The following is an 8617-nucleotide window of genomic DNA, read 5'->3' on the forward strand; positions in this document are numbered from 1 at the left end:
ATGATCTTGAACTGGGTGTGTGTTATACACTGTGTTTGTTCAGTTGTGAAAATTCATGAAGCTGTTGGCTGATTATGTGCATATTTTTGGATATTACATTCAATAACAACTTAAAAAAAACACTACCATATACTACATTTAATAAAAATCTTTTAAAAGACGATCTTGTTGTGAATGAAACAGTAATTACCTACAGACCAATTAAAATCTATAACTCTGTTTGAACTATCCTCTAGCCTCAAATTCTAGTAAGTGGCAAACTCAAATTTCAAATGGAATAGAGGCAAATTGATGAAAACCATCCAGAAAAGTGGAATTTTGCTACAAGAGAAAGTTGGATTATTTACTGCTTACAACAGAGTCCATCATTCTTTCTCGAAAATGTTCTCAGTTTGACTAAGTTTCCTACTAGGAATAATCTATAAATAATACTAATGACAACACCATCGAGAAAAAATTTGGGGCTGTGAAAGATTCAGTGCACTAGGAAACAGAAGATCTGGGTTCTAGTCCTAGTTTTGCTAATTTCTTAGTATGTGACATTAGGCAAGTCACTTTCTTCTTTTTGTAATTACAGATAACTTTAAAAAAAAAATTTTTTTTTTTAACGTTTATTTACTTTTGAGACAGGGAGAGACAGAGCATGAATGGGGGAGGGTCAGAGAGAGAGAGGGAGACACAGAATCTGAAACAGGCTCCAGGCTCTGAGCTGTCAGCACAGAGCCCGACACGGGGCTCGAACTCACAAACCGTGAGATCATGACCTGAGGTGAAATCAGACGCTTAACCAACTGAGCCACCCAGGCGCCCCGATAACTTTTCTTTTTGCAGGAGTAATATAAAAAACAAAATGAGCAAATAATTAAAAATACAGTAATAACATACATACCTTCAGTTAATGCATAGTGACATAAATAACAATATGTTACATAAAAGGAAGCCATAAAGTCAGAAACCCATGTTCCAGTTCCTGTTTTGCCTCTAAACAGCTGAGATAATTTAGACAAGATTCAATGAACCAAACATTCTGGGCTTCCTTTCTATGTATGAAAAAAGAAGAATGGGACTAGAAGTTCCATAATGTCTGTCCCACTTTACAATTAGCTTTGGTTCATAGCTTTTAATGAATCAAACATCAAAGGTTTTCAATGTTCATTATTACAGGACATTTCTTCAATGAGAAATATTCCTATGAGACTTAAAGTGGTATTACACCAATACGTTGTTGGAGAGTCATTCTGCAACTTATAGTTTACTTTTATTTAACTTTTATTTTTCACTCCTATTAGGCTAAGAACTTAGAGCTCTGTCCATAACTCGATACTAAAATTCTCTGACCAACTCAAGGATTCTGTCACCAAATTAATTACAAATAAAACCAACTCAAGACTGAACATATCCCAAGGGCTAATACTGTGTTTTCTATATATTTTATTTTCCATAAATTATTAGCAGAGTGCTTGATACTAAAGACAAAATAATTTTTATTATTTAGTAAAACGTAAAAGGAACCAAGATAAATTTATAGTTACAGACTTAAACAGTAAGTATTTTTACTAGGTTCAAAGCCTAATGGTTAATTAACCTCTGGCAGAGGGTGGGGTGGGGGTGGGGGCGGGAATCAAAACCTTCCCTGTTCCCTTGCCCTCTGAAGTTTATAATTTAGCTGCATAATCAAAAAAAGGGAAAGTTAACAAGTACCTGTGCTGCCCCATTAGGGCTAATTGAGTGTCTTAATTTTATTGTGCTTTAAAGTTCTCAGTAGGGAGACCACACAGAGGGCTAGGTAAAGCCTGCTTGAAAAAATGAAACACCAGTTGAAATAGGTACCTAATTCTTTTTTTAAAAGTTTATTTATTTATTTGTGGGGAGGGGGGGGAGAGAGAGAGAGAGAGAGAGAGAGAGAAAGAGAGAGAAAGAGAGAGTCTCAAGCAGGCTCCGCACTGTCAGTGCAGTGGCCAATGCAGGGCTCAAACTCAGGAACCATGAGATCATGACCCGAGCCAGTTGGACACTTAACCATTTGAGCCACCCAAGTGCTCCAGTACCTAATTCTAATTTGTTGTTTCAGTACAATTTCTGGGCTTGTAGTCAACAGTCAACTTGCCAACTTTATTATCTATACAAACTTACCGTAGAGCAGGAACTATGCAAGGGAATATGCACAAGTCACTGCTATATCATCTGATCATACATGCATATATGAACTCCTTTCTCTCAACATACTGGCTATTAACTACTGTTTCTTTACTAATATTTTGTGCAACCTCAACATCAAATCATATTAATAAATCAAATGTTTTCAAGAATATGGTGTCTTTTTTCTAATCCTTCACTAGAGAAGGAAAAATACAGCAATATAAGTATATAGGCAGAAACACTGTTCTATGCACATGGGGTCTATCACACTGGCAATCTGCTGAGGCCATAAACCTCAGGGTAGTCCTTCGGTATAACTGTGAATTTATAATTCTCACTAGGTTAAGTGCCATAGGAATAACATAATGACAAAGGAATTAAGAATACAGGGGCATCTGGGTGGCTCAACCTGTTAAGCGTCTGACTTTGGCTCCAGTCATGATCTCACAGTTGGTGAGTTCAAGCCCCACAAGGGGCTCTCTGCTGTCAGCGTGGAGCCTGCTTCAGATCCTCTGTCCCCTTTCCCTTTTGCCCTTCCCCTGCTCTCTCTCAAAAACTAAACTTTAAAAAAGAATTAAAAAAAAAAAAAAAAAAAAGGATATACACTCTGTTACCCCAAATAGCCAAAGTAATGTTGAAAAGGAAAATCAAAACTGGAGGCATCACAATTCTGGACTTTACGCTGCATTACAAAGCTCTAATCATCAAGACAGTATGGTACTGGCACAAAAACAGACACATAGATCAATGGAATAGAATAGAGAACCCAGAAATGGACTCACATATGTATGGCCAATTAATCATCAACAAAGCAGGAAAGAATATCCAATGGAAAAAAGACAGCCTCTTCAGCAAATGGTGTTGGGAAAACTGGACAGCAACATGCAGAAGAATGAACCTAAACCACTTTCTTACACCATACACAAAAATAAACTCAAAATGGATGAAAGACCTAAATATAAGACAGGAAACCATTAAAATCCTACAGAAGAAAACAGGCAACAATCTCTCTGACCTCGGCCACAGCAATTTCTTACTAGACATGTCGCCTGGAGGCAAGGGAAACAAAGCAAAAATGAACTACTGGGACCTCATCAAGATAAAAAGCTTCTGCACAGCAAAGGAAACAATCAGCAAAACTAAAAGGCAACCACAGGAATGAGAGAAGATATTTGCAAATGACATATCAGATAAAGGGTTAGTATCCAAAATCTAAAAAGAAGTTATCAAACTCAACACCCAAAAAATGAGTAATCCAGTAAAGAAATGGGCAAAAGACATGAACAGACACTGCGAAAGAAGACATCCAGATGGCTAACAGACACATGAAAAGATAGTCAACATCACTCATCATCAGGGAAATACAAATCAAAACCACAATGAGATATTACCTCACACCTGTCAGAATGGCTAAAATTAACAACTCAGGCAACAACAGATGTTGGCAAGGATGCGGAGAAAGGGGAACACTTTCGCACTGCTGGTGGGAATGCAAACTGGAAATACAGCCACCCTGGAAAACAGTATGGAGGTTCCTCAAAAAATAAAAAATAGAACTACCCTAAGATCCAGTAATTGCACTACTAAGTATTTATCCAAAGGATAAAAAAAATGCTGATTTGAAGGGGCACATGCACACCAATATTTATAGTAGTGCTATCAACAATAGCCGAATTATGGTAAGAGCCCAAATGTCCATCAACTTACAAATGGATAAAGAAGATGTGGTGTATATATTATATATATACATATTATATATGTATATATATAATGTATAAGAAACAAAACAGATGAACATATGTATAATGTATAAGAAACAAAACAGATGAACATAGGGGAAGGGAAGGAAAAATAAGATAAAAACAGAGAGGCAAACAATAAGAGACTCTTAAACAGAACAAAACTGATGGCTGCTGGAGGGGTGTTGGGTGGGGATATGGGTTAAATCAGTGATGGGCATTAAGGAGGGCCCTTGGTGAGAATAGCACTGGATGTTATACGTAAGTGATGAATAACTAAATTCTATTCCTGAAACTACTATTACACTATGTTAACTTGGATTTAAATAAAATAAATAAATAAAATGAATATACACCCTGTTAAACTCCCTTGTATTCACTACCAAAAGATTAAATAAGCTAAGTAGTACCCTGAATTTCAAAGTGCCTACAATGTCTTCAACCAAATATACGACAAACACCTCAACCAACAGACAGAATTCCATACAGAAAGAGGAATAAGGGCCAGCCCTCCTGTAAACTGCTTCCCTTCCCATGACATTTCATTTACACACCCAGGAAACTCACATCTTTCTTTAATCATTCTATTCTCTCATTCCCCATATCTTATCTACCACCAAGTCATGTGAAACCCTTAAATCTTGTTTCTGTTTCCACTGCCTGTTTCAGGCCTCAATAATCTCTCACTGGAAGTAACAGTGACTCCTTAAATAATCTCTCTGCCTTCTTTTCCTCTTGCCTTCATTTTGCTGTGGTAGGGAGAACAACATGGGTTTGGAATCAGAAAGACCTGAATTCCAATTCCAGCACAGCCAATTAATAACAGAGTGGCAACCACTAAATCCCTCTGAGCCTTAACTGCATTACCCATAATATGGTATCTGTTCCACCTTATTTATGCTGGGGAGAGTTGGTGGGATGTATGACAGACAGAGTAGAATACCGTATTATAATGACTGAAATCTAAATGCATTACCAGAAATTGTCTTTGGATCAGAACCAGGAATTTGGTTACTCTAGCTGTGGTTTGGGTTCTTACTTGTAAAAAAGGGAAGGTAGTAACTCATGCCCAAATATTCATGCAAAATAATATAAAGTGAGTTGGATATTAAACCTAGAAAGCTCGTTGTATTCAGAGTCCTGACCTCCAGATATCCTCACCAAGTTTTTAAGGAGCTAATGGCACAGAATTTACCCACTCATCCCTTGGCTGCAGCCAGGGTAAGACATTCCAGGGAAAACTGACTAACACAAAAGAGCTTATTCTAAATGTATCTTAAAACTTCATTTATTTCATGATGTTCTTATTAAAAAAGTATTATACTTAGAATAAGATATTAATAGTTTCATAAGGTTCAGAGAAAATTTTGCCAGCAAACATAAATACTGGGAGCTTAATGCAGAGCTTTATCTAGTTGATTACCATAAAGACTGAAATAGGTTGTGAGGCTATAAACTCAAAGAACATAAAAAAATTCTTGTCAAATTTCTCAGTCTATAACAGTTCCAATCCTGACACATTCTTCGGTTTAAGTGTTAAGACAAGAAATTATAAATTCTTTAATAAATTAGCTTAGACATTCAGTCCCTTCAAGAGTACAATAAAGCCAGAATATTCTATGTTTAATTTTTAGCAAGTAGCTCTAAAAGGACAAAAGATCTTTCTAAGCAATGATTGGAATGTAAATATTCGCTGAAAGCAAAATTTCTACACATTAATCTTTGTCTAAACATTATAATATATGTAGAATGTATGTATAAATATAAAAATTTTAAAGTAAGTTAATAAATGAATAAGTGGTAAAATAATTATCAACATCACTTTGAGGCTTGGAATGAATTAATGGACTTCAGGATAATTATCAATGACTACTGATATCATAAAAATGGAAACAAGTACACCTTATGTGTACTGCCAGCCCTGTCCCTCCAAAGGGGGGAGGGGAGGGGGGAGGGAGGGAGGGGGGGAGAGAGAGAGAGAGAGAGAGAGAGAGAAGAGGAGAGGAGAGTGAGAGGGAGGGAGGGAGAGAAACTGAGCCTCAATGTGATCAACCAAGCTCCGATATCCAATTATCAATTTACAGGAAATAGAGAAGACTAAAAACCACACTATTTTACATACAGGGATGCAGGGTGCAATTAGCAAAACCCATACTGTGGAAACTTGACAGTAATAATGACCTTGTTTCTTCAACAAATAAACTTCAAGAAGGAAACAAAAAGAGGCGAGGAAAAGCAAGAGATGGGGAGAAATTAAATTAAAAGAAAATACACCAAATCTTTAATAGTAGCCCATAAGGCTTTCTTTCAGTTATTTTAGATAATTCTGACACTACTTAACTCTTAGCTTTTCTAAAAAATTCTCTCAGATAACATCACGAAATAATTCCTGTCATTTGATATACTTTCCTCAGACTCAGATCAGCATTTATAATAAAGTATTTAAATGACTTATCCCTGATCAGCAATAAAAACTCACCTCATCTCTATGTCTCCATGAACATATTTAAAAAAATAAATGTCTAGAAGTGATCAAGTCACAGGAAAATAGTGGATTTTGTTTTATTGGAGAGGGGGAGGTAGAGAGCAAGGGATTCAACAGTTTGGAAACCACTGTATTAGCATAAAATGTATCACATACGACAGCTTTTTTTCACATATTTATGTTTTGGTATGTTAAATTTAAAAGTGTATTTACTCAATTATAAATTTGTTAGCTGCATTTGTTTTTAACAATGGAGCTAAAAGTAGTGGGAATTGTAGCAACTTTTCTTGTTCTCCTTTACTTTTTGGTTTATAAAAATAAAAAAGTGAATATCATTAGGATAAAAAGCAGAGAGATAGATTTTTTGAATTTTATTTTCATCACAATATAAAAAAGATACATCAAATATGCATTATCAGGAAAATAACCGAAAAAGAAGGAAGCAGTTTTGTTTCCCAAGCATACTTTTATCCCATAAACTTCCATATCACAAGCTACTGCTATGTGTGGATTTCCACTTTATCAGTTTATATCTACCTACTACATGTAAAGTACCAAGAAAACAAAAACAAAATTACACAGATCCTGTCCTAAACCTTACAAATTTAGTCCTACCTTTAATATATACATATATTTTTAAATCATTTTACTAGACTTCAGATAACTAAAAATAGCTACAGTTTTAGATAAGCTTTTGCTTTATTTCCAAACAGATTGATTTCTTTCAGGTGCTACCAAAGTAGGGCAAAAATATCTCAAAAGGGAGAAGAGAGCAGCTTCATAAGATTTATAAATACAAAAGGGCATCTGGGTGGCTCAGTCAGTTAAGTGTCTGACCTCAGCTCAGGTCATGATCTCATGGTTCACGAGTTTGAGTCCCACATCAGGCTCTCTGCTGACAGTGTGGAGCCTGCTTTGGATCCTGTCCCCACCTCTCTCTGCCTCTCCTGCTCGTGTGCTCTCTCTCAAAAATAAACATTAAAAAAATTTATAAATACAGAGAAATTGCTACTTCACCATAATAAGAAACATGGTTCTTAAAATATCAAATTTCAGGGGTTCCTGGTGGCTCAGTCGCTTAAGCATCTGACTGTTGGTTTCAGCTCAGGTCATGATCTCATCATATGTGAGTTCGAGCCCCTTGCTTGGGATTCTCTCTCTCTCTCTCTCTCTCTCTGCCCCTCCCTCACTCGTGTTCTCACATTCTCTCAAAATAAACTTTAAAAAAAGGAGGGATTTCTTTAAAAATATATCAAATTGCATCCCTGTATCTAGAGAAATCTGTAATATTAAAAAAGTTATAGTATATTATTAGTACATTCCCACCAGCCCTTAAAATGGCCAAACCAAGAAAAGTCTACAGTATGAGTGGGATGCTATTAACTTGTAGATTATTAAAGATTTCATTGGTATTTCCTTGATTTTATAAAAATGAAAATGTACCTCAATTCTCAGAAAGTTTAATTCATTTCTGATATTTAAATAAGTGTCCCGATGATAAAAGTCTGTTTATAATAGCTGATTACAGGGATTACTGAAGACTTGCAGAGCTGAGCAACTTTACATAAAAATATTTGGATCTTTTATGATCATCAACTATAATTCCAGGTATAAGAGTTCTTTTGATTAAAGGACATTGCCATTTCATGACATCAAGTTGTATTATAGAGTTTCACTGATATTTTAAGAAATCTTATTCTTCTGTTCTTGACAAAAGTAGATAGTCATAGGCAGCTCTGTCTGGCATTAACAATCTGGCAAAAACTGTCGGAATCAACCTGTATAGAACTCTGCAATCTAGTCAAAAACTTACAACAACCAGGGGACAGCTTAAGGAATCATTGTTGTAAGGGAGGGCTGTGACATTTTCAACTGCCTGCCTACCACCCCTACTCCCGAGATTGGTGGGTTCAGTGGAGAGCATGGCCTGTGTCCTGGTACAGGCTGCTAATGAGAGAGAGAAAGGAAGACTATTCTCACAGAATTGTGGCTATGTTTCAACCTGTCTGGTGGCTCCTTGAAGCACCAGTGCACAGTCTGCCTTTGTTTCACCAAACTTAGAGTACTCCCAGGGCTGCAGCAACTTCCCAGGTGATATTTGCTGAAAACACTTAAAGGCGAAAGTATTGGCCATAACCGGGGTTAATAGGATAGGAAATAAACAGACCAAAAAGCTTGGAAAGAAAGAGGCTGGGAAAGGAGATATGTGGAGTTAATAAGGGCTTCTAAAAGCTCCCGCGTATACTGGGGGAAT

The 8617-nt window shown here is 36.4% G+C and overlaps 1 protein-coding gene across 1 annotated transcript in view; it reads right to left on the minus strand.

Moving 5' to 3' along the window:
- The window catches only part of PSMD1 (proteasome 26S subunit, non-ATPase 1), a 94870-nt gene that overhangs the window by 31932 nt on the left and 54321 nt on the right, over positions 1-8617 (minus strand). The window lies entirely within an intron of this gene.

The sequence above is a fragment of the Neofelis nebulosa genome, chromosome 2, assembly GCF_028018385.1.
Source record: "Neofelis nebulosa isolate mNeoNeb1 chromosome 2, mNeoNeb1.pri, whole genome shotgun sequence".
Lineage (NCBI taxonomy): Eukaryota > Metazoa > Chordata > Mammalia > Carnivora > Felidae > Neofelis > Neofelis nebulosa.